The sequence below is a fragment of the Conger conger genome, chromosome 10, assembly GCF_963514075.1.
Source record: "Conger conger chromosome 10, fConCon1.1, whole genome shotgun sequence".
Taxonomy (NCBI): Eukaryota; Metazoa; Chordata; class Actinopteri; order Anguilliformes; family Congridae; genus Conger; species Conger conger.
The window spans coordinates 23,712,736-23,738,754 of NC_083769.1; the positions used below are offsets into that span (position 1 = coordinate 23,712,736).

At 40.0% G+C, this 26,019-nt stretch overlaps 1 protein-coding gene across 2 annotated transcripts in view; it reads left to right on the top strand.

Annotated features, from left to right (window-relative positions):
- The first annotated feature begins 3,300 nt into the window (after window positions 1–3,300).
- Window positions 3,301–26,019, top strand: part of LOC133139090 (synaptotagmin-2-like) — a 104,052-nt gene continuing 81,333 nt past the window's right edge. For both annotated transcript variants that reach the window (XM_061258386.1, XM_061258389.1), the window contains exon 1: window positions 3,301–3,519. The gene's annotated coding sequence lies outside the window, so the exon portion shown is untranslated. The remainder of the gene's footprint in view (window positions 3,520–26,019) is intronic.

Consider the following 26,019-nt stretch of genomic DNA (forward strand, 5'->3'; position numbering starts at 1 on the left):
GCAAAAAAACTAAATCTAGAAGTGAATCTAAAAAAGAAATCTAAAAATGAATCTAAAAAATGAATTAAAATATCTAGAAATGAATCTAACAAATCTGTTTTGATTAATTTCTAGATTTGTTTAGATTCATTGCTATTTTCTTTATATTCTATATATTCTTAATTTTTTTTAGATATTTTATTTTTAGATTCATAATCTTTTCTATATACGTTTTAGATTCATTCCTAGATATTTTCTTTTTTGATTCATTCTTTTAGATTCATAATTTTTGGATTCTATTTGCTTTTTAGATTAATTTCTAGATATTTCCTTTTAGATTCATTTTATATTTTCTTTTTAGATTCATTCTTTTAGATTCATAATTTTTAGTTTCATTCTGTTTTCTTTTTTAGTTTCATTTCTGGATATTTTCTTTCTAGATTCATTTCAATATTTTATTTTTGGATTCATTTCTTGATATTCTTTTTTAGATTCATTTCTTGATATTCGTTTTTAGATTCATTTCTTGATATTTTCTTTTTAGATTCATTTCTAGATTTCTTTTTCAGATTCATTTCTTGATATTAAATTTTTATATTCATTCATTCTATAAAAAATCAATATCTAGAAATAAATCTAGGAATGAATCTAAAAGATCTATTGAAATGAATCTAAAATGAATTTAAATAATGTAATGAATTTATTTACGTAGCTGATGATCTCCTGGGATTATATGCACAACAGTTTTCTCAGAATGGTGAACAAAAAAATATACATCCAGTGAGTGGCAGTTCAGCAGATGGATATGCCTTGTTGATGAGAAAGGTCAACGGAGAATGGCCAGACTGGTTCGAGCTGAGAGAAAGGCTACACTAACTCAGATAACCACTGTACAATTGTGGTGAGCAGAAAAGCATCTCAGAATGCACAACATGTTGAACTTCACGGTGGATTGGCTGCAACAGCAGAAGGCCATGTTGGGCTCCACTTCCGACAGCCAAGAATAGAAAGCTGCGGCTGCTGTGGGCACAGGCTCACCAGTTGAACTGGACATTTGAAGACTGGGAAAAAACAGCATGAATCCATGGACCCAACCTGCCATGTGTCAACAGTCTGGTGGTGGAGGTGTAATGGTGTGGAGAATATTTTCTTGGCACACCTTGGGCCCGTTAATACCAATCAATCATCGCTTGAATGCCACAGCCTATTTGAGTATTGTTCCTGACCATGTGCATCCCTTCATGGCCACAATGTACTCATCTTCTAATGGTTACTTCCAGCATGATAATGCCCTATGTCACAAAGGAAAAGTAATCTCAGACTGGTTTCATGAACATGACAATGAGTTCAATGTTCTTCAGCAGCCTTCCCAGTCACCGGATCTGAATCCAATAGAACACCTTTGGCATTTGGTAGAATGGGAGATTTGCAGCATGAATGTGCAGCTGAGAAATCTGCAGAAATTGTATGATGCAATCATGTCAACATGGAACAGAATCTCAAAGGAATATTTTCAACATCTTGTGGAATCCATGCCATGAAGAATTGAGGCTGTTTTGAGAGCAAAGGGAGGCACTACCCAGTATTAGTATGGTGTTCCAAATAAATGCTCAGTGAGTTTATTCAATTGAGTCAGATTTATGGCAAGAGCAAAATGTGGAGGCTAAAAGTAACTGCGTGAAATCCAAATCATACCACCTTATTTGTGAAACATTAAAAAACTTGTTTATATTGCAATTTATTCTTTATTGGTATGCACGATTCATTACTCTTATTTGGTTTCCAAACTCTGACACCGTAAATAATAAATGTTTTTTCACCACCAGAGAGCAGTGTTTTCACAATTCAACCCATTCTCTCATTAAGCGAATGGGTAATACTAGCCTGATGCTGCTGAAAGTAAGTGTAACAATTTGAACATGAAATCTGCATATGTTATATTGCTTCAAGTATGTGAGTAGTGTGTGCTGTTTTTCACCCACATACAATTTATTGCAGGTAGTACAAGTAATGACATATAGTACGTTCCTAGAATTTGACACAACCAACAAGTCTTTCAGAAATGAATATTACTTAAAGTGAAGGAATATATGCATTGTCCTAAAATTATTGTATTATATGGCTGAATAGACTCCAAAAAAAGGTTAATATTAATATTAGTATTACTCTGATGGAACTTGAGGTAAGAGCTTTTGAGGTTTCACATCTTTCATATCTAAGAAACCTCTTAGAATAACACTGATGTCTTAATGCGCTGAACAGAAAGATTTTGGATGTCTGAGCTGTGATGTCTATGGTGCACTAAAGTCAATCTACCAGTCAGGCAAATTAACAGGCTTGAAACTGAGCCATAGGCGGCTTTTCTGTGTTTATGGGTAGGAGCAATAGGAGCATTTCTGTATTTAGGGGTAGGAGCAATAGGATGCTTTTCTGTGTTTAGGGGTAGGAGCAATAGGAGCATTTCTGTATTTAGGGGTCAATCAATATAATAGATAAGTTTAATCATTACTGTACTATTAATCTCTCACTCTTCCTCCATTCAGAACAGTGTTATTGGCACAGTACATAACGATGATGAACAGCACCGCCTGAACCAGGGGAAACCGTCACAGCCTCCCTTTCCACATGTCCAACATGACAGAGGTTTAGCTTGTCAGCTTGGCCGATTGAGCATCCTCCTCAGGGTGTTGTAAATAATTCATGAGGAAGCACATTAGCAGTGAACTCTTGGGCATTACTGCTCCCATCACCCCCTGTGGCCAGCCATATGTGCCGTCGCATAGCCGGCTATGGTGGTTCTCTCTGCAGTAGGCTGGGGGAGAGCACCACCACTGCAGGATGTCACCCAGAACAGGGACCGTGCAGCTCCTGAGTGAGTGCACAGCCCGCCAACCTCACACTGAGCCCTCTGTCGTGCATGTCCACACATTTAAATGCTTCTCTCTCTTATTTTCTCTTATTCTTTCCCTCTCTCATTCTCACTGTTCTCCTTCCCTTCCCCTTGCTTTCTGTCTAAATTAGCAGAGCTCAGCATTCCTATCCACACGCGCTCAGAAATAAAATAAAAATGGAGGGGGGGATGTGTGTGGAGGAGACAGGGCAGGGGTGGTGCGGAATCCAGGATTTACCATAAAAACTCCCCCTCCCAATTAAAAACGAGAGCTTTTATTTCTGAGCAGCAGCCCAGCCAATCAGGTGGCAGTGCTGGGAAATACAGCAGTAACAGCAGAAGGGCTTGTAGGAGAGAAACTGCAGTGTGTGTGTGTGTGTGTGTGTGGAGTTTTTTTCCCTTACTGATCCAATCAATTTAACACTTCAGTCCTGAGGTCCGTGCTTTTGTGCGTGTGTCAGTACTGAACGACGTGAGAGAACAGTGCACTTGGGATGGTGCAAGAGACCAGGCTCATCTTTTAACGGGGGCAAATAAGGGAAAGTAAGATTGAAGAACATCTCCCTCTCAAGTGCTTTTTATTTAAGACTCTTTCAAAGTGTCCTGAGTGCACTATACAAGTTTCTCCAGGGAAGCGAGAGCCTTGCAAGGTAAGCCACAGTTTCTCCTCTTAAATACGAGCTGGTTGCTGCCGTTTGTTTTCGGTCACTGCAGTTCTTTAGACCCCCTCCCCGCCTGAGGTGTGCTTGCTTTCATGTAATATTTCTTTAGAGAGACAATGGCAGCTGAGAACAGCGGAAACTGCGGCAGATGATGCGCTTTGTATCTTTTCTGGGTTGCTTAGTTGTAAAAGGGCACAGCCCCGTCACAGCAGAAGGGTGGAACAGAGTGGGACTTTCTCAAGCTCCCAGGCAAGTTTCCCTGCGCGGGGATGACACGCACTGCAGTATTCTGTTACATTTTCTACAGAGGATGCTTCCGCATCTCTTCAGCACCGGGCTGGGAGAGTGGGCTTAACCCCTTGTGGTGTGAATGCAAAACTAAGCCATACTTTTAAGAAGTGACTAACGCCCCCCTGCTGAAGGTGACCTTGGGGGGCATCTTATTAAGGGCGTCAGTTTAGTTTGAACACTGTGCAGTAAATTGTCATGTGAATGTACACATGAACTGTGGAGGATTTTCCATTGTTTTAATCAACGCAGAATTTTAAATGAGGTGACATTGCAGTTAGGAGAGCATTTGAGTGGACTGCATAGGAATTAGGGACAAGGTACCTTCGAGCAGTTTTCACTGCAAATAAAAGACTGAAATAAGAACACAGGGGTAAGTGGTAAATTAACAAAATTAACAAATTAAACATACTTTACTATCTGTTTTCCAATTACTGATATTCATAATACCAAAAATATAACCACATTTGTGCACAACAGATTTTTTAACATGCTGTTTGCATTGGTTTTAACCCAACATCGGCTATATATTTTGACAATGGTAAAAGGGAGAAACTGAATATGATTGTGATCAGTGTGGTCTAAGAGATGCTTGCGGCAGGGTGGGCAGGTTGAGTCATAAATGTCACAGCTATTGAAGAAAATTTGGCATTGACTTTGACTGCAGCACTGGCACAATGGGTTTGATAAGTTGATAAGTCTCCAGTATTTTAGTACCTGGCCTTTTTTTTGTCTCTACATTACATTCTTTCAGATTTTATACTCCTATCATATCCCAGGCATGCACACACACAGATGCACGCGTGCATTACACACACACACACACACACACACACACACACATACACACACACAGTGACATGTAGTAACTTCGTGTTCCTTTTTAATGAAAGCTTTAATTAAGATTTTTTTTCTCATTACCTCTCTGAATTTCTAAACAAAATAAAAGCATATCGTACTATTGCCAATAGTGAGTGCCGTTAATCTTTTTACCTAAAACATGATGCAATGAGGAAAGTTTATCTATCCACTTTACTCCCTTGTAGTAGAGTCGTCAATGTCTCAAATTATTCATTCAATTGTTCATATGTATATCATACGAAAAACTGTGATAAATAAATAAAACTGCGAAATAGATTGTTAAAACGACTCTCCCCTAGCAAGAACAGCAGTTTAGATGCTTATCAGCCTCTTATTTGCAATGTAATAAAACAGCAGGCTCCAACACGCCATGCTCATGGTTTACAACCCTCACCTAGCCACAGACACAGACAATAAAAGGCAATACTAGTTCAAAAAATCATGTTCCAATACAAGAAAAAATATATACAATTCAGAAGTTCATTAAACATGCTTTTCCACGTTGGGCCAACATATTTCTGGTTTGATAGAAATACACATTTTGTTAATTATTTGATACAGACACATTTATGGAACCAAATATCCCACCTGATTATGAAGCTATGACTGATTTCTGACTAACACTGAAGTTTATTTTGTAAGCTGTTCAGACATTTTCAAGAATACTATTAACCCCTACCATCTTGAACTATTCTTATTGCTGCATAAATACATTGCCAAGTTACTTGTACCCTTTCCAACAAGGTATAATGTGTCATATTCAGGTGATGGACAGTTTAGGAATATCGCTGTGTTTGCATAGCAAAATGAATATACATACGTGGTAATTACATAATTTAGATTTGCTATAAATAAACCTGTAGTTGTGAGGCTAACAAGACTCTGGTCTTAATAAATTAAAATTTTAAATGTGATGCAAAAATCCTTTTTGGAGAGCTTTTTGGAGACTTTGGGCAACCATACCAACCATCTTACACATTAAAGGGTTAAAGCACCCATGATGAAGCAGTTTATTTTTGATATGGTGAGGCACACTGCGGTGAATCAGTGTTAATTCATCATTCCCATCCCAGCTTGAGCCTCCAGCACAGCCCACTGGCTTCAGAGTAAGCACCATGCTGGGCTGACTTTCAGCAGAATATTGTTACAGATCCTATTGCTTGGCCAACAGAATCCATGGACTGTAAAAATAAACCACTTTTGTAATATCATTGTCATGAAGTCCCGCTTTTTGTACCCAGTATTTTGCAGCCAGTCACGATTAGTAATCTTCCTAACTGGCAGCATCTACTGGCAGTACGAGGGAATGCAACTGTCCTCCTTGCTTAGACTGTTCTACACACTTAAATTGGAATGTGTGCACAGTGTAAGTATATATCTCAAAGCATACAGTGGCTTCAGAAGGTATTCAAACGCCTTCACTTTTTGACTCTACACTTTTTGTTGTAGATTTATGCCCATCAATCTACACTCAATAATCCACAAGGACAAAGTGAAAACATGCTTTTCAAAATTCTAGAAAATATATTAAAAATCAAAAACTGAAATATCTCATTTAAATATGTATTCAGACCCTTAATAGCTGTATGCTTCAGGTCATTGTTGTGGTGAAAGATGAACTGGCCCCCCAGGCAGGTTTTATTCAATGACCTTTCTTCCTGTCCCTGTCACTAAGAAGCATCCCCATAGCATGATGCTGCCACCAGGCTTCACTGTAGGGATGGTATTAGCCAGGGGATGAGCCATGCCTGGCGATCGCCAGACATAGAGCTTGGAGTTCTGCCTGAGTTCTGAGTTACATTCTTGTCTCATCAGACCAGAGAATCTTTTTCATCATGCCCTTTTCCTCTTTTGGCAAACTCCAAGTGGCCTGACATGTGCCTTTCACTCAAGAGTAATTTTTGATTCCTGACCACTATTTGGAGTGCCACAGCAAAGGGTCTGAATACTTATGTAAATTACAGATTTCAGTTTTTAATTTTTAATACATTTAAAAAAAAATGTCTGAAAACATGTTTTCACTTTGTTATTATGGGATATTGAGTGTAGATTTGATCAATTTAAAATGAAATCTACAACACAATAAAGTTTGCAAAAAGTGAAGGGGTCTGAATACTTTCTGAAGCCACTGTATAACTGCATGGAAAACACAAAAGCCTTGCAAGTATGAAGGCCTGAAATATACTCTTGATTGTCCCAAACTTGGACATAATAAAACATATTCAGTTACAGCCAAATGTATACTCTAAAGCACTAAAAAAAATGACAAATATAAAAAGTGAAATGTCTCTATGGACAAAGAGACAATGCTCACGCTTTTGAAAATATCCAATAATCTTTGGTCAAGAAAATTGCTTTCATTTGCATATTTATCACACATCTGCTCATATCAAATCCACAAATAATTACATAATTACAAAATGATTACAAAGGATTTGCCAGAACAGTATTGGCTATCTGTGTTGAACCTTAATGAAAATCACTCCAGAGAATTTGTTTTCAGGGACAAGCTGTCAGATATGACAGCACTGGGACCTTTACCTTCAAAAGGTGAAACACTTCACTTGAGGCATCTTGTAAGTATTTATTCAGACGTGGAAAATCAATGCTCTATCCTTCCTGGGGAATGTTTCTTGATGAAAAATCATAAACTTGAATATAGGACCAGAAACTCTATTCAGACACAATTCAGCCAGAAACATCAAAAGCAACAAAGCAGAGAGGGCGAGGAAACACAGGGATTTGACCATACGGATACAATCAAGGAACTGGACTTGGTATGCAGGTGAAGGGGCACTTTCACTGCTGTACCTGAAGCAGCTGTGTGAGGCAATAACAGGTGAGAATAATGTTACTCAAAGCCAGTGTTCCATCACATAAAGACGACATCAATAAGTATGTTGCTGGAAGGCACTTGGGAGTGTAGTGTATGGTCTTTTCTTCCATACAAAGGAATACACTGACTCTTAGTGGTCATATATTCATCTACCCTGGAGAGACTACATTTTTGCTGACAGCGGGCAAGAGATATGATCTCTGATGGGTACGGTTGACATGCTGAGAAGCCCGATTGCTCTGTGGGAAAGCCCAGCTGCCTAAAAGTCTGGATAATGACACCCCCTTCAGTGTCTCAGCAATGCCTAGTGGTCTTTTGAAGATTGCAGACCACATTTCTGTTTGGGTAGCAGATGGAATTACTTTTGGTTCCTCAAACTGAAAACTAAAGAGAGGTGAGTTCAAAACAGTTTGTTGAAAGGTTTTTACTGGATCAAAAGTGTACAGAATTTATGTGAGGGGCCATTTACACCACCAACATATTGATGTGTGTGTGTATGTTTGTATGTGTTTGTATGTGTATATGCATGCCGTGGAACACCATGGCAGTGGCATTGGCAGTGTGTGTGTGTGTAATCCCTGGTGCCAGATAAAAGGTTATCAGGGAGATTATTTTGTTGCTAATGCAGCTCTGTGCACTTAATTTCCTGTCTTATTTTGCGCTCTTATAACACAGCAGCTTGTTGCTAAAACATATGGAGCTGCAGTTATGGTAGCTCCTCGGGTACTGGGCCTGATTCCCAAGTGGGTCATATGCTATGAAACAGGTTGTTATGCTGCCGTATCATAAACAAGTTACTTAATTGGAATAACTCAAGCAACTTGGTTTATTGTATGATGGACTATCACCAATACCTAGGATACTCTGAGCTGATCCCCCAACTCCATTCCCTGTAGTCATCTTTCAACAGTATTTATTAGAAGCTAGCTAAAGTAGCTCACAATTAGCCAACTGATAGAAATTTGATAGAATACCAAAACCAGAGATGATGACCTAGCCATACACTAAGATTTTCAATAAAGTATTTATATGCAAAATAAAAATCAATTTTTATATGCTAATATGACTTCCTGCAGCCTCCAAATGTGAACATTTCCTTGAGCATTTGATGCTTGGCATTTCTTCACTTAATGCACAAAGCATTCTCTTGCACAGCTGTCGGCCTTGGACTTTCTTTGCTATGGTTTTCTGAGGAATATTCAATATTTCTGAGGAACCCTTACGCTGGAGACACCCACACCATGCTGAAGCCTGGGCTCTGGAAACAAATTGTGACATTGCAGCAGCGGAGATGAAACTTATCTGAAGATCTTTGCTTCTCTCACCTCTGCCAACACTGTCATCCATCACTCCTGTCGCTCTCGTCTTTCATAAAAGCTCGACTTCTCTGCGGTGTATCGATCGGTTGTCTTTTGCTGGTCTTGGGAATTGATCAAAGGCTTTGCATTACATGCGGAGATGAGGTTCTGCTGTTCAGACTCAACGGCAGCAGAACACAGGGTAACCAGGGTTAACTGCAGGAATTAAAGAAGCAAAGTGATCCGACATGCACTTCAGATGTGAGGATCCGCATTCACATACTGCATGTGCGCGGGAGATTGTGGCGTTTCTCAGCGCAATAGCCAAACGGATTAGATGTTCATAGAGAGGAAATATATACATCCATCAAGGCTGGGATCAACTGTGTTTCAGTTCAATCAAGCTCAGGAAATGAATTGAAATTCATTGAAATTCATTGAAAAATGCCCGTTCAAATGAAAAATGTCATGTGAGGGCTCTTCCATTAATGAGATGAATTTCAATTTCAACTCAAAGCCTGAGCCGACTGAACTGAAATTAAATTGACCCCGACCTTGATAATACATATAGGTGGATCTGCGAGGGTGTCTGAGACCACACGGGGGCGCGGGAGAGCACGCGTGCAGCACGTGCGGATGAGTGGGTGTCATCTTCGTACTGCAGCACTCTGCAGCAGTGAGCCCCGGCTCCCAGCCTGTCTGTACAGCTCTGAGCTGCTCCGCGGCAGAAAGGAATCTCCTGCCTCTCACTCCGTTACCTCCGCATCCCTCCTGATCGCCCATAAGCCTCAGTTCAGCCCGCCTTGCCCCCCTCTTGACAGTGGGTCTAAGTGCTTACTTGTAGGACAGGCTGGGGCTACCCCTCTATCTCTGTACAAGCACAGTCAGAACGGCACAGCCTAAACAGACACCCAAATTACATAAGCCTCTCCTCTTCCCCTGGCCTCCTTTCACAGCGGATGGTAATGTGTTTTTGCTCTGTGATTTCGGCATGGCGAACGTCTCACAAATGCACCGGTGCACTCATTCAGCAAAACCGGCACTGAGTCCGCCGGCCATGGCTTTAAATAAATCAGGCGATGATCGCAGACCAAGCCTCCCACAGTAAGCATTTCCCACAAGAACTGCTGGGGCTTGAGAGTGATTTGTTTACAGTGTAACGTGTTATACCCAGCGTCTGGAATTTCAATTTTAGCTTTTGTTTGTTTACTTGACAGCTGGCATTCTTCACATAGCTGTCCGGCCAAGCGCCTGCAGAATACTGAAATCACGCTCGGCTCGGCACCCCAGTCCTACATGCTCTTGGCAAATTGGATCATGGCATCCGGGTAATACAACGGGTCTCCAATTCACAACTTCCAAAGCAGATTACTGCCAAGTCTGGGTCCTTCAGACGCTGTAATAAAATTCTCAGAGCTCTCCAATGCTCTTCTCCTGGCCTTTTCCAGCAGGTGCTTCCAGCTCTCTACTGCCGCGTCTTGTATTGATAATATCGGTCTTTCCTTTCTTAGACGCATTACTATTGATAAACAGATTGGAACCTCTTACATGAGGATATTCACTTTCATTTTATTGTCTGTTGTACTCCATCGTTTTCCAGGAGTGTTTCTTAAACACCTCTGCTCATCACCTTAGCAATTCTTCTACAAACAAAAACAGCGTTGAGAACTTTGTAACAATTAGACAAATACATATGACAAATACAGTTTCATTGCGTGACCGATGATCAATGAATCAGTGGCATGATTATTTCACCATGCTTTAATAACCGTGCCATTGTCCATATGATATTGTATCTTTGTACCATCACCACTTTCATTATTTTGATAAGTGAGCAGTAATCAGTACTGATTCTTTTCATTTAAAATTCTTGCAAATGGCAATGGGTTTGTTCAACATATTGAGCCAAATAATATTTTTCAATATACTGAGCCAATTATTTGGCAGAAAACTGAAGTGTCACTCAAAGTCTTTGGCTCCAGAAACTGCCTTGCACTGTTAGAATAAGATATTTCAGTGAATGCTACCAGCACAGCTACCTACATAAGTGTTCCCATCCATCTACTCCATCCCTACAGGCCAAAATAATGAGAACATTTTCTGTTTGTTAATCATCAGCTATCAGACAGGCACACATAATGTGTGTGCTAAGGACCGCTCCATCTGAATCTGATAATGTGGAGGTACTCCTAATCCTACTCCGAAATACCTGGGTATATTAATACTATGAAAAGCAACATGACTTGTGCTACCTGGGATACCTTGGTGTGTATGGTGATTGTGACTTGACAGGTGCTGGTGACAGTAGTGCGTCCTGGTGATTTGAGTGTGCATCGTGGTGACTGTGGTGTGTGCAGTATAGGGACGTGCGTAGCTTACCAGCAATGCTGCACAGCCTGCTGTCTGGAGCTCAGAGCAGGGTGCCGCATGCAAGGAAGCCCCTGGCAGCAAAATGCATCTCACCACCGTCACGCTGCAGAGGAAGGGGAGGGGGAGAGAGAACAGGTCAGAACAGAGAGAACAAGGGTGAGAAAGGAGAGAGAGGGAGAGAGAGAGAGAAAGGGAGGGAGAGAGATGGAAAAGGGGAGCATGGGGAGAGAGGTAGGACAGAGTGAGAGGGAGAGTACACAGAAAGAGAGCAGAAGGACAGGCTGCAGCCGGGACTCCAGAGTGCTGCATTGTGCTGCATAATTCATCCAGCAGGGGAGGCGACGGAAGAGCAGTTACACCAGCTGGAGCCCTGAGTCAGTGCAGAGAGAGAGAGAGAGAGAGAGAGAGAGAGAGAGAGAGAGAGAGAGAGAGAGAGAGAGAGAGAGAGAGAGAGAGAGAGAGAGAGAGAGAGAGAGAGAGAGAGAGAGAGAGAGAGAGAGAGAGAGAGAGAGCATAGGGAGGGAGAGAGGAGAGCAGAGGGACAGAGAGAGAAGGAGAGAGAGAGAGAGAGAAGGAGAGCAGAGGGACAGAGAGAGAGAGGGAGAGAGAGGAGAGCAGAGGGAGGGAGAAAGAGAGGAGAGGGACAAAGAGAGAAGGAGAGAGAGAGAGAGAGAGAGAGAGAAGGAGAGAGAGAGAAGGAGAGCATAGGGAGGGAGAGAGGAGAGCAGAGGGACAGAGAGAGAAGGAGAGAGAGAGAGAGAGAAGGAGAGCAGAGGGACAGAGAGAGAGAGGGAGAGAGAGGAGAGCAGAGGGAGGGAGAAAGAGAGGAGAGGGACAGAGAGAGAAGGAGAGAGAGAGAAGGAGAGCAGAGGGAGGGAGAGAGGAGGGACAGAGAGAGAGAGAGAAGGAGAGGAGAGGGACAGAGAGAGAGAGAGGGAGAGAGAGGAGAGCAGAGGGAGGGAGAAAGAGAGGAGAGCAGAGGGAGGGAGAGTAGAGGGACAGAGAGAGAGAGAGAGAAGGAGAGCATAGGGAGGGAGAGTAGAGGGACAGAGAGAAAGAGAAGGAGAGGGAGGGAGGGAGAGAGAGAGAGGAGAGGGACAGAGAGAAGGAGAGCAGACGGAGAGAGAGAGAAGAGCAAGGGGAGAAAGAGGGAGAGAGAGAGGAGAGAGAGAGAAGAGAGGGAGAGAGGACAGCAGGGGGAGAAAGAGGGAGAGAGAGAGAGGAGAGAGAATGAGCAAAGGGACAGAGAGAGAGGGCTGTAGCAAGAGCAGTAAGAGAAAGAGGAAAGAATAAATGAAGAGGGGGAAGGGGAGGCAGAACAAAAGAGAAAGAGTAGAAAAGAGGGAGAAAGGATGGAGAGGTGTTTGAATACTGATCCATGTGAGTCAGTGTTAATCTGTTAAATATCTTTCAAATATGAGAACTGGTCACCTGACATGCAAAAATAGAATAGAGTACTCTGAAGCAAACACGCCCAGAGCAAAATTCCTGGTTAAACAGCATCACTGTTCTGTCTGACTGAGACAGTGAATGTCAGGGCAGAAAAGCTACTATATTTACGGTATACTGCTCCCTATTAAATAGAGCAGTGAAAGCTATAGACAAGCAAACTATATAACGTTGAAGTCTGGATTCAAAGTATGTTTTTCATGGTTTAAATACATAACTATATAATACGATGGGATTTCAGTTCGTAAAACGTCATGTTCTGTGTTTTTAGATCGCCAAGGTCTAAAAACTCAGCCTCCCATAATGCTTTCTGTTCATAGTGACTACATTTGCAAAAATGGACCTGCTCCTAATGCCATCGACAGTGTGTCTGCATTCATTTAATCGTCTTGACTTGTGCAATTTAAAAACTCTGACTTAACTGGCATGATTCTAAGTTATAAACTTGATTCCAAATAGGATACATTTGTGTAATCAGTGGCCTATCCATGGCAGCCTGCAACTGTGTTGGTATGTGAGACTGACCACCCCAGGAGAGATAATGTCATCTCTGTTATTGCATTAGGTACATAAATCTGACCGTATGTTTGTAACTTCGAAAATTTTTGAAAGCAACAAAAAGCTGCATAGCAACAATTTGCGGATGATCTGGAACCTTGTAATTGTGTGTTTGTAGAACAGTTTAATGCTTCATTTGCTTATATAAAGATGTTGTTGTCATCTATGAAGAAAATCGCTAGCGTAGCACTTAGCAGTATAACGGAAATGCTATTCAGCGGGACTTTCGCTTCACCTCCCGATGGGTAATCATCAGCCACTCTATGGGGATTTATGACTGCTGCTCCCCATTTCAAAAGAAAACACCTCTTCCTCTCCACCAATCTCATTATGCCATATTACGTTTTAGTGTTACCAATCACAAGAAGGACTATTAAAGTTTAATTTCTCAAATTATTTCTCAATTGATTTTCTTTAAATGTACAAGCGAAAGGCAAATCATTTTCTTTTCCTGTAAAAGTTTATTTGGAGAAGACTTATGAGAGTGTTTTCATTCATGAGAGTTTCATTAATACAAAACACTTGGATACTATAAGGGTTTTGGTATTGATTGCTTCATATAAATTTTGGATGCAAATGTCAAACTATAAGAATTGTCAAATAGTTTAATTGAGTCTGCATCATACTAAATCCACCTTGACTGAAAGTGTCACTACTGCATTTTAAGCAATTACATTTAATATATTCTCATCCTTTTTATTTGCACCCCTAATTCTGCTGTAATATTATAAGCAGCTCAACCAGTACTGAGAAGTTACACGGAGATTCCCGGGAACAGAAGAAAAAAAGGTAATTGGTTGTTGAATTATGAGACTACACTACACTCAATGAGCACTTTATTAGACTAATTTATTTATTAGACTAATTGAGTCTTCTTCTGCTGTAGCCTATCCACTTAGAGGTTTGATATGTTGTGTGTTCAGAGATGCTCTTCTGCATACCACTGCTGTAATGCATGGCCCCTCTCCTCTCTCATTAACAAAGAGCTTCTGCCCACAGAACTGCTGCTCACTGGATTTTTTGTTTTTCGTACTATTTCGAGTAAAATCTAGAGACTGTTGTGCATGAAAATCCCAGAAGATCAGCAGTTATTTCTTGGCTGCACTGAAGCACAATGCAGTAGTCTTTTATTGATAAGTGGATGGAAGAGGTGATGGTTTAATCTCTAAGATCATTATTGAGTTTTTATTGTCTTTAGAGGAGAGAAGGAACATTGACTCCATTATGCAAACCAGCCATGCCCTTATCTGTGAGGTGCAGCTATTGCTGGAAGACTGGTTTTGTTTCCTGGGCCCATTTGCAGATAAAACAGAAACCCCTTCCTAGACTGGCTGTCTTAAATTGTATTTTTTACTTTGGTTAGGCAGTTAAAAATACAATTTAATTGGCACGTACTAAATGTGCTTTGCCACTCTGCAGAAGCCTAATTGGCACATAAATATGCTGTGCCACTTTGCAGAAACTACAAAATGGATGCAGTGGTTCATGTAAATAAACATGGTTTGGCCGCTACAAAAATCCTCAAATACCCCCCCAAATGTGTGCCTTTATTCATTTTGATAATGACATTTGAAGTATAAAACTACTATTCATTTAAGATTCAAATACATTTTTTTATTCTTTTTTTTTTTTACATAGTCTAATGCCAGTTGAGTTCATGCTACATTTATTATATTGATAGGCGTTACCTATAATGTGAGTATTATTTCCTAATTGCACTTTTCCTGTTGAAAGTAAATCTTCATTCTCAAGCTTTTAATAGTGATTTGATAACTATTTTAAGAACCCTTTAATCAAATAAATAAAAATTAGATGGGCATTGACAACCTGACCAGACCAAACTGAAACTGTGACACCTGAGAACAGAGCTGAGTTGAGTGAACCACTGCACACAAGATCAGGAGTGACTTTAATTTAAATCACTTCTGTTTACATTAGGCTTGGTCCCATATTTATCAAGCATCTCAGAGTACGCATTTTGGGCTAGGGCTCTGGCCTAATGATTTTATTTGGATAAGCCTATTGTTTGGCCTATGCCTCTCTTTAATAAATAAATATTCTTTAATAACAGAAAAAATACTCTGAAAATCAAGCTGAAAATCTGCATTTTAATTCCACATGAATTGTTTGTTAACAAATCTAAAACTGTGGGAGTACAGAGCCAAATCAAGAAAAAATGTCACTGTAAAATACATTATTCTCACATTCTCCATCACCTGCCCAGCATCACCCGGAAACACTACAATGTTCTGCAAATTCCAACTTTGTGGCAGGTAGGAATGCTGGAGGAGACAAGATAAGCAGAGATGGCTCACATTAATGTTGCTCATGCATTGAAATGAGGAGGCTTTTATCAAAGCCACTTTCATCTAATGCCCCAACTCTGAATGAGTTCAGGAGGGTGGCTCAATTCCAAGTAATTATACTAAAATAACTATTTACAAAAGTGTCCATTGGGTATTCTGTACAAATGTTAACTCAATCAGGAGATTTTATGTATGGAAGCCTTTCCCAATGCGGTCAGGTCAATGCACTTCCTGGTCTGTTAATGGATCAGAGAAAGAGGACAGGTTTATTTACAAAATCACCTCCCGTTGCAGGGCAAAGCTTCCAGCTCTCTACATCCCATAAAACTCACTGGTGCATTACAAACTGAGAGCACTGCAGCTCGGCATGAAACAGCAAGATCTGGAGGGCACAGAACGTTCTTACTGTCCTGTCAATAAGGACATACTGTCCTCCTTCAGCTGATCTGAAAGTCATGAATTGGTTGGGGACAGTTTACCTAAGCCACTTTTAATATGGGACAGCAGTATCCACCAGTGTGCAAAGTAGGATTACAGTATCACAGCATTGACTATTGATATTCTGTAGGATATATGGCTATATAGCTTTTGAACTCCCAATGCACTTCGGTTCTACTCTGATTTCTGTTCAGGGCAGCAGTGTGGTATAATGGGTAGGGAAGTGGGCTTTTATCCAAAATGGTGCAGGTTTGATTTCCAGGTAGCACACCGCCATACTACCCTGTGTAAGTCAAGCATATTAGTGTAATTAGGGACTGCCCCACTTTACATACAATCTTCAATTGCTCCCTACTCCCTAGCAAAACCACTCCGGTCTGCCAGCTCTGGTCGCCTTGTGGTTCCCTCACTATGAGCACCTGGCAGTCGAGCTGCATGTTCACGCCTGTTCTCCATTCTGGTTCCTCAGTGGTGGAATCACTTGCCCACCACTGTCAGGACAGCAGAATCCCACCCCATATTTCGACGCAAACTAAAAACACACTTTTTAAAATATATCTTAGTCCTCCTGATTCCCCCCCCGCCCCTTCCGATATCCCTCATCTAAAAATTAACATCTTATTATTGGGATTCCAAATGTTTGAATTAAGTTTGGGAACCACTGCACTGCAACATTTCAATATTTTGTTATACAATCCCTGTGGCGCCAGAATCAACCAGCAGGCCTATACAGAGGCAAGAGAGAGAAGCATTAGAAAACCATATTTTACAGATGATGTTTTTGAAATCAATGGAGCGAAACATTATCCTGAGGGTTCAAGCTGAAATGGCCGGCTGACTTTTTGCGGCTTTCTGCAACGGACATCAAACACAAAAATGTATTCACTGGATTCAGTCTGGTGTGACAGAGGGGAGAGGCTCTGTAGCTGCTGCCTGCTGGGATTTGTGCAGTCCCCTCACTTTACTGGTCAGATTACTGCCCACTCCTGCATAACTCCCTCCTTGCTGGGAACATGGAAGGCTCAACACACATTTATGTGACAGTTAGGTTTAAGTTTAGGTCATTTTGGTAAAGTAAAGCGTACGTGTGTTCAAATAAATCTTAACCAACTCTCCCATCAAGACAATTCTTCCTTTTTGTCAAGTGATTTACACTAAACTATAATGGAGGGAAGCCATAAACCTGAAAATTTTGACTGGGCATTATGGAGTCAATGAAAGCACGACCATTTTCTGCAATATCACCTCCGGTTCTGATCAGACTCCCTTAACCTCAGTGGATTGGAACCATCAGTACTGCCACAGAGCTATTTATTGAAACAAATCACCCAGAAGCCATTGGGAGCAGAAATAACATTAGGAAACTGGCTTGTTTACACATAGATGACACTACCATAATTCCATGGGTGCCAGATCACCTGATACAGCATTGTCTACAGTACTTCCAGAGGTGGGTAGAGTAGCCAACAACTGTACTGAAGTAAAAGTATTGTTAATTTAAAATAATAATTACTGAAGTAAAAGTGATTATTATTATGGTTTTTGCATGTCTATATTTGAGAGGAACTTTCCTGCTTTCACCTAGATATCTGGCTAATTCTGTGGGAATAAATTGAAAAGAATTGCATTAGTTAAAAATGTAGCCAGGGAAATGGAGCCAAATGTTTTTCTTTGCAAATATACTTGAGTAAAAGTAAAAAGCACCCTCCTTAAAAAAACAATTCTTAGAAGTATAATAAAAAAAAAAAAACGTACTTAAGTAAATGTAATGGAGTAAATGTAGAATGCTATTACATACCTTCCAGCATTTATGGCATGGAGGGCTTTGAACTTTTTGTCCTTTTGTGAGCCGAAGAAGAGATTATTTAAAGCTTGAAATCAATCAGAAAGTGTGCAAAAGTTTGAGTGAGTGTATAATTCTTACATTAATTCACAATTATTATAATTCTTTTTACATATAAGGCACTTCAAAATAGTTTGTGATATCTCACTATATACAATATAAAAGGGGCCATAATAATGTAAAAACAGATATGTTTCATTCAGTAAACCATACTAATCAACAAAGAATATTTGTCCAAAATGGCCACCTGTTTAATTTGCAAAATTGTGCACCTCCACCATACAACAATGAACAAGCTCCTCCCAGTTCCACCAGGGCTGCAACTGGGTGGGAGCGTAACCTAATCCAGAGCCACACAGCCCTCTCCTGTCATCGAAGGAGCAGGATCATCCTGGCGGTATGTCTTGCTATGAGATTGCATCTCCAAACTACCTCTTGCTACTTCCCTCACCCACATCTGCCAAAAACGTACACCAAGCTGTCAGTCAAAACACAGGCCAGCAGCTGCCACTGCAGAATGCTGCAAGAGGACACCGGCCTTTCTGTCACTTTTTGGGCCTTTTAAATTAGATTTTGGCTGTTTGAAGAGTGGTCATCATACTCTCGCTCTTCTCTTTTTGTCTCCCCTCTCCCTCCATTTCTCAGAAAACCTAATCTGATACGTCTGATAATTTATGTGCCTGTCACTCCCCAACATTTTCCCCTACCCCCAACAAACACGAAAAGGAGACAAAGAAACCCTCAAAAGATTCCGAATACGGTGCCTGTCAGAGTGTAGTGGGGATATTTGACTTTTAAGACCACGTATCCTGCAGAGTTGACGTGGCTGTCACAGCAGTGATGTGCTTCTGCATTCCTAATGAGGCTGGCTCTCGTCTCGTTGCCTTTCGTTACAGCGCTTTTCCTTCAAATCCCGTCTTCCTGCTCTTTTTAAGACCATTATCTTCCTCCATCTTTATGCGCTGCACCACAAATTGCTTGTGAAAAGCCAATCAATGCAATGACTTTATAAGTTCACTGTTGACAACACCTTTTTGCAGTCACTGCCACATGCCAAATGTTTGCTCAAACAAAATAAACTTTTGTGACACCTTTTCATCTCGGCTAAGTTTGAAATTTTAAAGTTTCACCTCAAAAGTACATTTCCCTTTATCTATGTTCCAAGTCATTTTGCTTCAAATGCATCTGTGAGTGTTTGACAGTCAAGTCAAAGCATCACTTGAAGTTTTAAATGAGAGGCAGAGCCCTAGTCTGCTTTTTAAACCAATGGTTTAACTTCTTCAACATGGCTGAGACAAACCAGATAAAGCAGGCAGGACAGATGGACGATGGACTAAATGAATGAGTAACTGAATCCCTGTTTCCCTCTTGGATGTCATTTTTCAAAGGTGTTAAGACAAACGGTTAAGATAAACAGATCCGTTCACTGGAGTGCCCTGTGACTGGTTTTCTCCCCAATTGGCAGAGAGCTTTGTTTTCCTTTCGATGCCAAGTTGCCAGTCAGAGAGTGTACATGCCTCTTGGTATGAATTACATAGCTTTTACATAAAAAAATGATTTATAGTTTATGCAGTTTGCACTCTATTCATTATGTTTAATTCTGCTGAAATCATTCCATTGCTGTCCAAATACAGCACAAAAATATATTTAGGCCCAGGGTTTGCACTGCTTAAACAGTGTGCAAATGATTATAATTGTTGGCCATGCTATTCCTTAATCTAGCATAGTGAGATGAGAGCACGCTGAATTGCACAGGCAATAGAATAAGGTTGATATGGTTGTGCATGTGAAAATTGCACGTAACTGTGATCATTCAGCCCAAATAGGTAGGTTTGGAACTGCACCCAATTCACACAAACTTTGCGACTGCAACTCCTTCAAAGCAATGTTGCACAAAAAGATGCTTTTAAAGGTGGTGTGAACACCCTGGTCAAAATATTATTGCTACAAAATGCACAGAGAATCAAAATAGTAACCAAAATCAAGTCAGGGAGAGAATATCCCATCCTGAAGTATCTCCGTTTAAACTTTAAGGCTGAGCTCATCTGTCCTGGTACACACCTGAGAAACAAAAGGAGCACTGAATTCTCAGGTTAAGTAGCTGTATGTGGCTGATTGTTTCATTCACTCTCAGGCTTGTTCAATTAGTCTTATGCAATGTTAATCTGGGTATTAAGATATAAGCGATATAACAAATTACGTTAAACACTAAAAGAGTTTTCTTTATATGGGTTCAAGAGGGATCAAATGTACTCAAGATGTACCCAAGAAAAATATAAATATTCAAAATATAAATGATTTTAACATTTGACAGTGCACATGCACACAGCCATGCCCACACACTGTCCAGTGTTATCAGCGATGAAAAATGAAGAATGATAAATAAAGGTGTACTCAATGACTACATTCCCCCCATACAGCTAATCAATGGAATGTAGTTATGGAAATACATTCTCAAATTAAACTCCTCTGGGGTGTAAAATGCAGGCTGTGTTCTTCCGAGGAAGAATTGCCTATGGCAGAACCTGTCAAACCTAGAGTGCTGTAATAAAGCAGAAACACCGCTCTGTGAATTAAGTATGTAAAAGAGCAACACAGCTGGTCAGACTCATTTCATAATTCATTATAATGACTTCAAGTTTCCCCCATCAACCCAGTGACTAGGCCTCCCTCACTCAATGCTATGCAGAACATCCACCTTACTTTGGTAGCATAAGACAAGCACCTATTTTGAAAGCAGTTCAATATGAAAAAAAAATATTATTGAACTATTTTTTAATTCACTGCATATCTGAGCACACATCTTCCTTCCACAATTCACATAGAATGAAACAATTGAATGCTTCACAAGACTTTCTAGGACAGAGGAGATATGATCATTATCACGCATGAAGGAGATTTTCCATTTCCCTTTAAAGATAAAAAGCTGAAATGACACGATGCAATCTGACACACCACATCACAGCTAAATGCTTCACATTACACTGTTAGATTACTGTACACAAATTTATAGTGTACATAACACATGATAAGTTAATACTCTACATGCCGATCATTAATTTGATTAGTGGTCAGTGGTCAGCCAATCAAAAGACTATCAAAATGTGTCACTTTACAGATATAATCTGCAGAAACTGCAAAGATGCAGTACTTTTTGTGTAAAAAATATATTTTTTATTCATATATATTATTCTTATTGTGAAATGTGTTACTGCCAGATAAATGCCAGCCAACATCATTAAAGATAACTTGAATGGGATGTTATCAACAATGCAATTGCTTAGTAAAAAAAATAAAGCAAAAAAACCCCCTATTTTTCAGCAATATTCCCCAAAGGGCCTGCTCTGCTTGTTTTTAGCATCAAAATGTGCTGTCCCTATATTTATCCATGCAGAAACCTGATGTACAAGCAGAGCCCCCTGGCTTTATTCAACATAACAAAACACATTCTACACTGCAAAACAAATACATATGTACAGCTTGCTCACGCATTGCCTTAAGCAAATTGAGTAATAGAACATTTAATTGTGTACAGTGGGAGCAATAATTATTTGATCCCTTGCTGATTTTGTAGGTTTGCCCACTTACAAAGAATGGAACTGTGTAGAATTTTAATCATAGGTACACTTTAACATTGAGAGACAGAATATCACAAAATAATCCACAATAACAACATCATATAAATTTTATAAATTTATTATCGTATTTTTGCATTAAATAAGTATTTGATCCCCTACCAATCAGCAATAATTCTGGCTCCCACAGACCGGTTAGTTTTCCATTAAGAAGCACTCCTAATCTCAACTCATTACACAAAACACCTGTGTCAACTCGTTACATCGTTATGTAGCTGTATAAAAGACACCTGTCCACACAATCAATCAGATTCCAACGTTTCCACCATGGGCAAGACAAAGGAGCTGTCTAAGGACATCAGGGACAAAATTGTAGACCTGCACAAGGCTGGGATGGGCTACAAGAAAATAAGCAAGCAGCTTGGTGAGAAGTTAACAACTGTTGGAGCAATTATTAGAAAATGGAAGAAACACAAAGTCACCGCCAATCTCCCTTGGTCTGGGGCTCCACGCAAGATCTCGCGATCTGATCATGAGAAAGGTCAGGGATCAGCCCAGTACTACACAGGAGGAGCTTGTTAATGACCTGAAGGCAGTTGGGAACATAGTCAAGAAGAGAACCATCAGTAACACACTACACCGTGAAGGATTAAAATCCTGCTGCGTGCGCAAGGTTCCTCTGCTGAAGAAGGCACATGTACAGGCCCGTCTGAAGTTTGCCAAAGAACACCTGGATGATCCAGAGGAGGCTTGGGAGAAGGTGATGTGGTCAGATGACCACTATCCCCAAGAACACCATCCCCACTGTGAAGCATGGAGGTGGAAACCTTATGCTTTGGGGATGTTTCTCAGCTAAGGGGACAGGACGACTTCACCGGATCGAGGGGAGGATGAATGGGGCCATGTACCAGGAAATTTTGGGCGACAACCTCCTACCCTCAGTGAGAGCACTGAAAATGGGTCGTGGATGGGTCTTCCAACATGACAATGACCCAAAACATACGGCCAAGGCAACAAAGATTCAAAAAGGTTCAAAAAAAAGCATATTAAGGTCCGGGAGTGGCCTAGCCAGTCTCCAGACCTAAATCCCATCAAAAATCTGTGGAGGGAGCTGAAGCTTCAAGTTGCCAAGCGACAGCCTCGGAACCTTAAAGATTTGGAGAGCATCTGCAAAGACGAGTGGACCAAAATCCCTCCCAAGATCTGTGCAAACCTGGTGAAAAACTACAACAAACGTCTGACCTCTGTGCTTGCCAACAAAGGTTTCTCCACCAAGTATTAAGTACTATTGTTCTATGGATCAAATACTTATTTCATGTGAAAATATGATATTAAATTTATAAAATTTATATGATGTTGTTATTGTGGATTATTTTGTGATATTCTGTCTCAATGTTAAAATGTACCTATGATTAAAATTCTACACTGTTCCATTCTTTGTAAGTGGGCAAACCTTCAAAATCAGCAAGGGATCAAATAATTATTGCTCCCACTGTATAGTACAAAGCTTCAGTTAACCAAACAAATCAGAATTCCTAAGATTATGTCTTGATTATGATTTACAGAGTAGGGGAAAAGGTTATAGCTGAAATGATTGACTCAATTGGTCCTATGTTACAGTATCCTGCTTATAGTTCATGGTGTTAGCCTTATTCTGTAATGTTATACTTATCTTCTATAAAAAGTGCACTCGCATGATTCCCTGGAAGAACACTGAAAGAAGCAGCAAACTTTGACAAAATGCCATCTATTTTCTTTGACAAAATGCCATCTAAGACAGAGCACTCCTTCTCTCATTAAAAAACTTTCTGGTGCAGACCTCTCTGTCTTGGAGCTTATGAAAATTAATTAGCCAAAATATGCCCAGGGCATATTTTGTTTTCTAAATAGCTGCCAGTTATTACTTATTCTTTATATGCCAATGGTGGTTTGAGCCTGAACAATGTCTTTACTGCTCATGAATTTTCATATACATCTTTCTGATTAATAATTCAGGCTAATTTACATTGTAAATAATAGCACTCATTGAGCACTTTATTAGGAATACCTGTACACCTACTTATTCATGCGGTGATATAATCAGCCAATTGTTTGGCAACAGTGCAATGCAGAAAATCATGCAGATATGGGTCAGGATATTCAGTTAATGTTCACATCAACAATCAGAATGGGGAAACAATTGGATCTAAGTGAGTCACAAAAGTCTCTAGAGTTTGCAGAGAATGATGCAAAAAAACAAAACACATCCAGTGAGCAGCAGTTCTGTGGACAGAAAGATGAGAGGTCAGAGGAGTAATGCAAATAACCACACATTACATTAACAGTGGTATACAGAAGAGCATCTAAAGAGCGCGTCAAAACTCTAAGAGGATAGGCAACAGCAGCAGAAGACAAAATAAGTTGAATAAATACCTAATAACGTGCTCACTGAGTGTACAGAGTCTGATATACTGATTACAGTGTCCCTGACAGAATCCTATTACAACATTTTATGAACTGTTTTTAAATACATTTGGTAGATTTTGCCGAACAAACATAATATCAATTTTCGTGTATGGGCAAAGATGAAAAGATTACACTTTCTGCAAAACCACAATGGACAGATTGATGTAAGGCACACGTCAATGCTGTGGGTCAACCCAGTAACTCAACCAGTCCATCACAGCTCACTCTGTGTTATCTGCCATTGGTTTCAGAACGCCCATTTGCTTTGCTTTGATATGAAACCTTGAATATGAAACCAAAGGGCTGCAAATCATTTGTATTAATTCAGATTTCCACTAACATATATTCAATATTTTACAGCTTCAAGTAACAGGTCTTAGGAAATCATCAAACTGGTATATTTCAGGCAAAAAAAGGTATGCATTTATTCATCAGGACTTGGCTGGGTAAATCTGTGCAGGGCTTGCTGTCTGGCACTTGTCATTGTGAATGGCCTCTGTGTGCATGACGCAATCCAAGGGGAACATTGATCAAAAAGCCATTGTTTCATTACCACTGTGCACCACGATGCCATATGTCTCAGTCAGAAGGAGAGAAACAAAATGGAAACAAACCAATGTTGTGATGTGAAGACACTTTGACAATGAATAAGAAGAAATGGCCCAGTGCTGAGCATTATAGTGCTCTTTCCAGAAATACGGTAACTTGCAATGGATTGTTACTATGTCCAGTGAAGTGTCCTTATCGCTGGTAGAAGGTATGATATACAAATATTGCAGCTTTACTAAGCATTTGTGATGAAATGGATTTTTAATGAGTGTGTGTGTGTGTGTGTGTGTGTGTGTGTGTAAACGTTAATTCAAGTGCGGGTATATAATAAAGTCTTTCTTTGTTTCTGTGGCAGTTGGGCATTCATCCATTTCTACAGAAAGAACTGAATATATGACAAAGGACAAACTCACCTTGAAAAGATTCCAGTGTTTATTATTCAGCATATTCCCATTTTACATAGCAAACATGCACATTTCGTCCAACTAGAAGCTTCATAGTGACTCTGGGGAACATTTCGTCCACAATTCAGATGGAAATGTATATATTTCCTTTATTTTTTTTCCATTGGGGATTGTGATAAGGTCACAAGAGCCTATCCCTGAAGTAAAATGGAATGATTGACCACTAGCATACATAAATCATCTCAGAACAAAATGTATTTTTTAACGACCATCCTGCAAAGAAAAAATAGCTGCTCCTGAAAAAAACTTGGCTCTTAGCTTTTAGGCAATTAGGTTAAGGCGAACCTGTCATCTGCACCTTATTGTACCTCTGCACCTGGAGCTATCAGATTATTTGGGGGGTTGGTGAAAGCTACATAGCAAAATGTTAAGTGTAAAATCCTTCTGGAACTCAAAAGCTCTGTTAGAATTAAATTCATATGAAGCATTCTACTGTGTTAATTGTCTATAGTTATAAAGTGAACCATACAGTTTTAAGGTGGTCTATGATCCTATAACTTTGAGGAACTACAAAAACCTAAGACTTTAAAAAATGTGCCATGTCTGCCATGGAAGGCACCAACCAGCTTGTCAGGAGCAATTGAGAGTTAGGTGTCTTGCTCAGGGACACTTTGACACACCCAGGGCAGGCTTGAACCGGGAACCCTCCGACGAGACTAAAATAGACGAGAGGTCATTCAGATTAAATTCATCAGCAATGTCAAAAAATCTCCCATTTAAATTCTTTAAATCAGAACATTCTTCAAATATATACTGTCCTGTATCTCCAATTGTGTCTTTATGTCGAAATAATAAGCAATGAGAATGTTTGCAGTACATTTATTATGCAATATGCTTGTGAGACATTCTCATAATACTATCAGAAACAAACCAAATCTAACCAGAATCATCCATAATGTTCTGGAAATACTTTTTGTTAGCTGTTAGCTGTTAGCAAGGTGCTAATTGTAATTTGAAACAGAGAATAAGCATGCCAGTGGATTTTAGGTTATTTTTGGGTTCTGGCCTTAAGGTAGAATAACCTCCTGGATTTAGACTGGACAGCTGCTTGTATGATGTAATAATACTTAGATAACAAAATCAAAACATTGAAGATAAAACACCCTGCCTGACAGGCTCTGTTCCTTTCAACAAACAACCAAGTTGTAGGTTGTCTTCTTTCAACACGTACAAGCTACATTCAAGTGGTATTTGAACCTCTGGCTAGT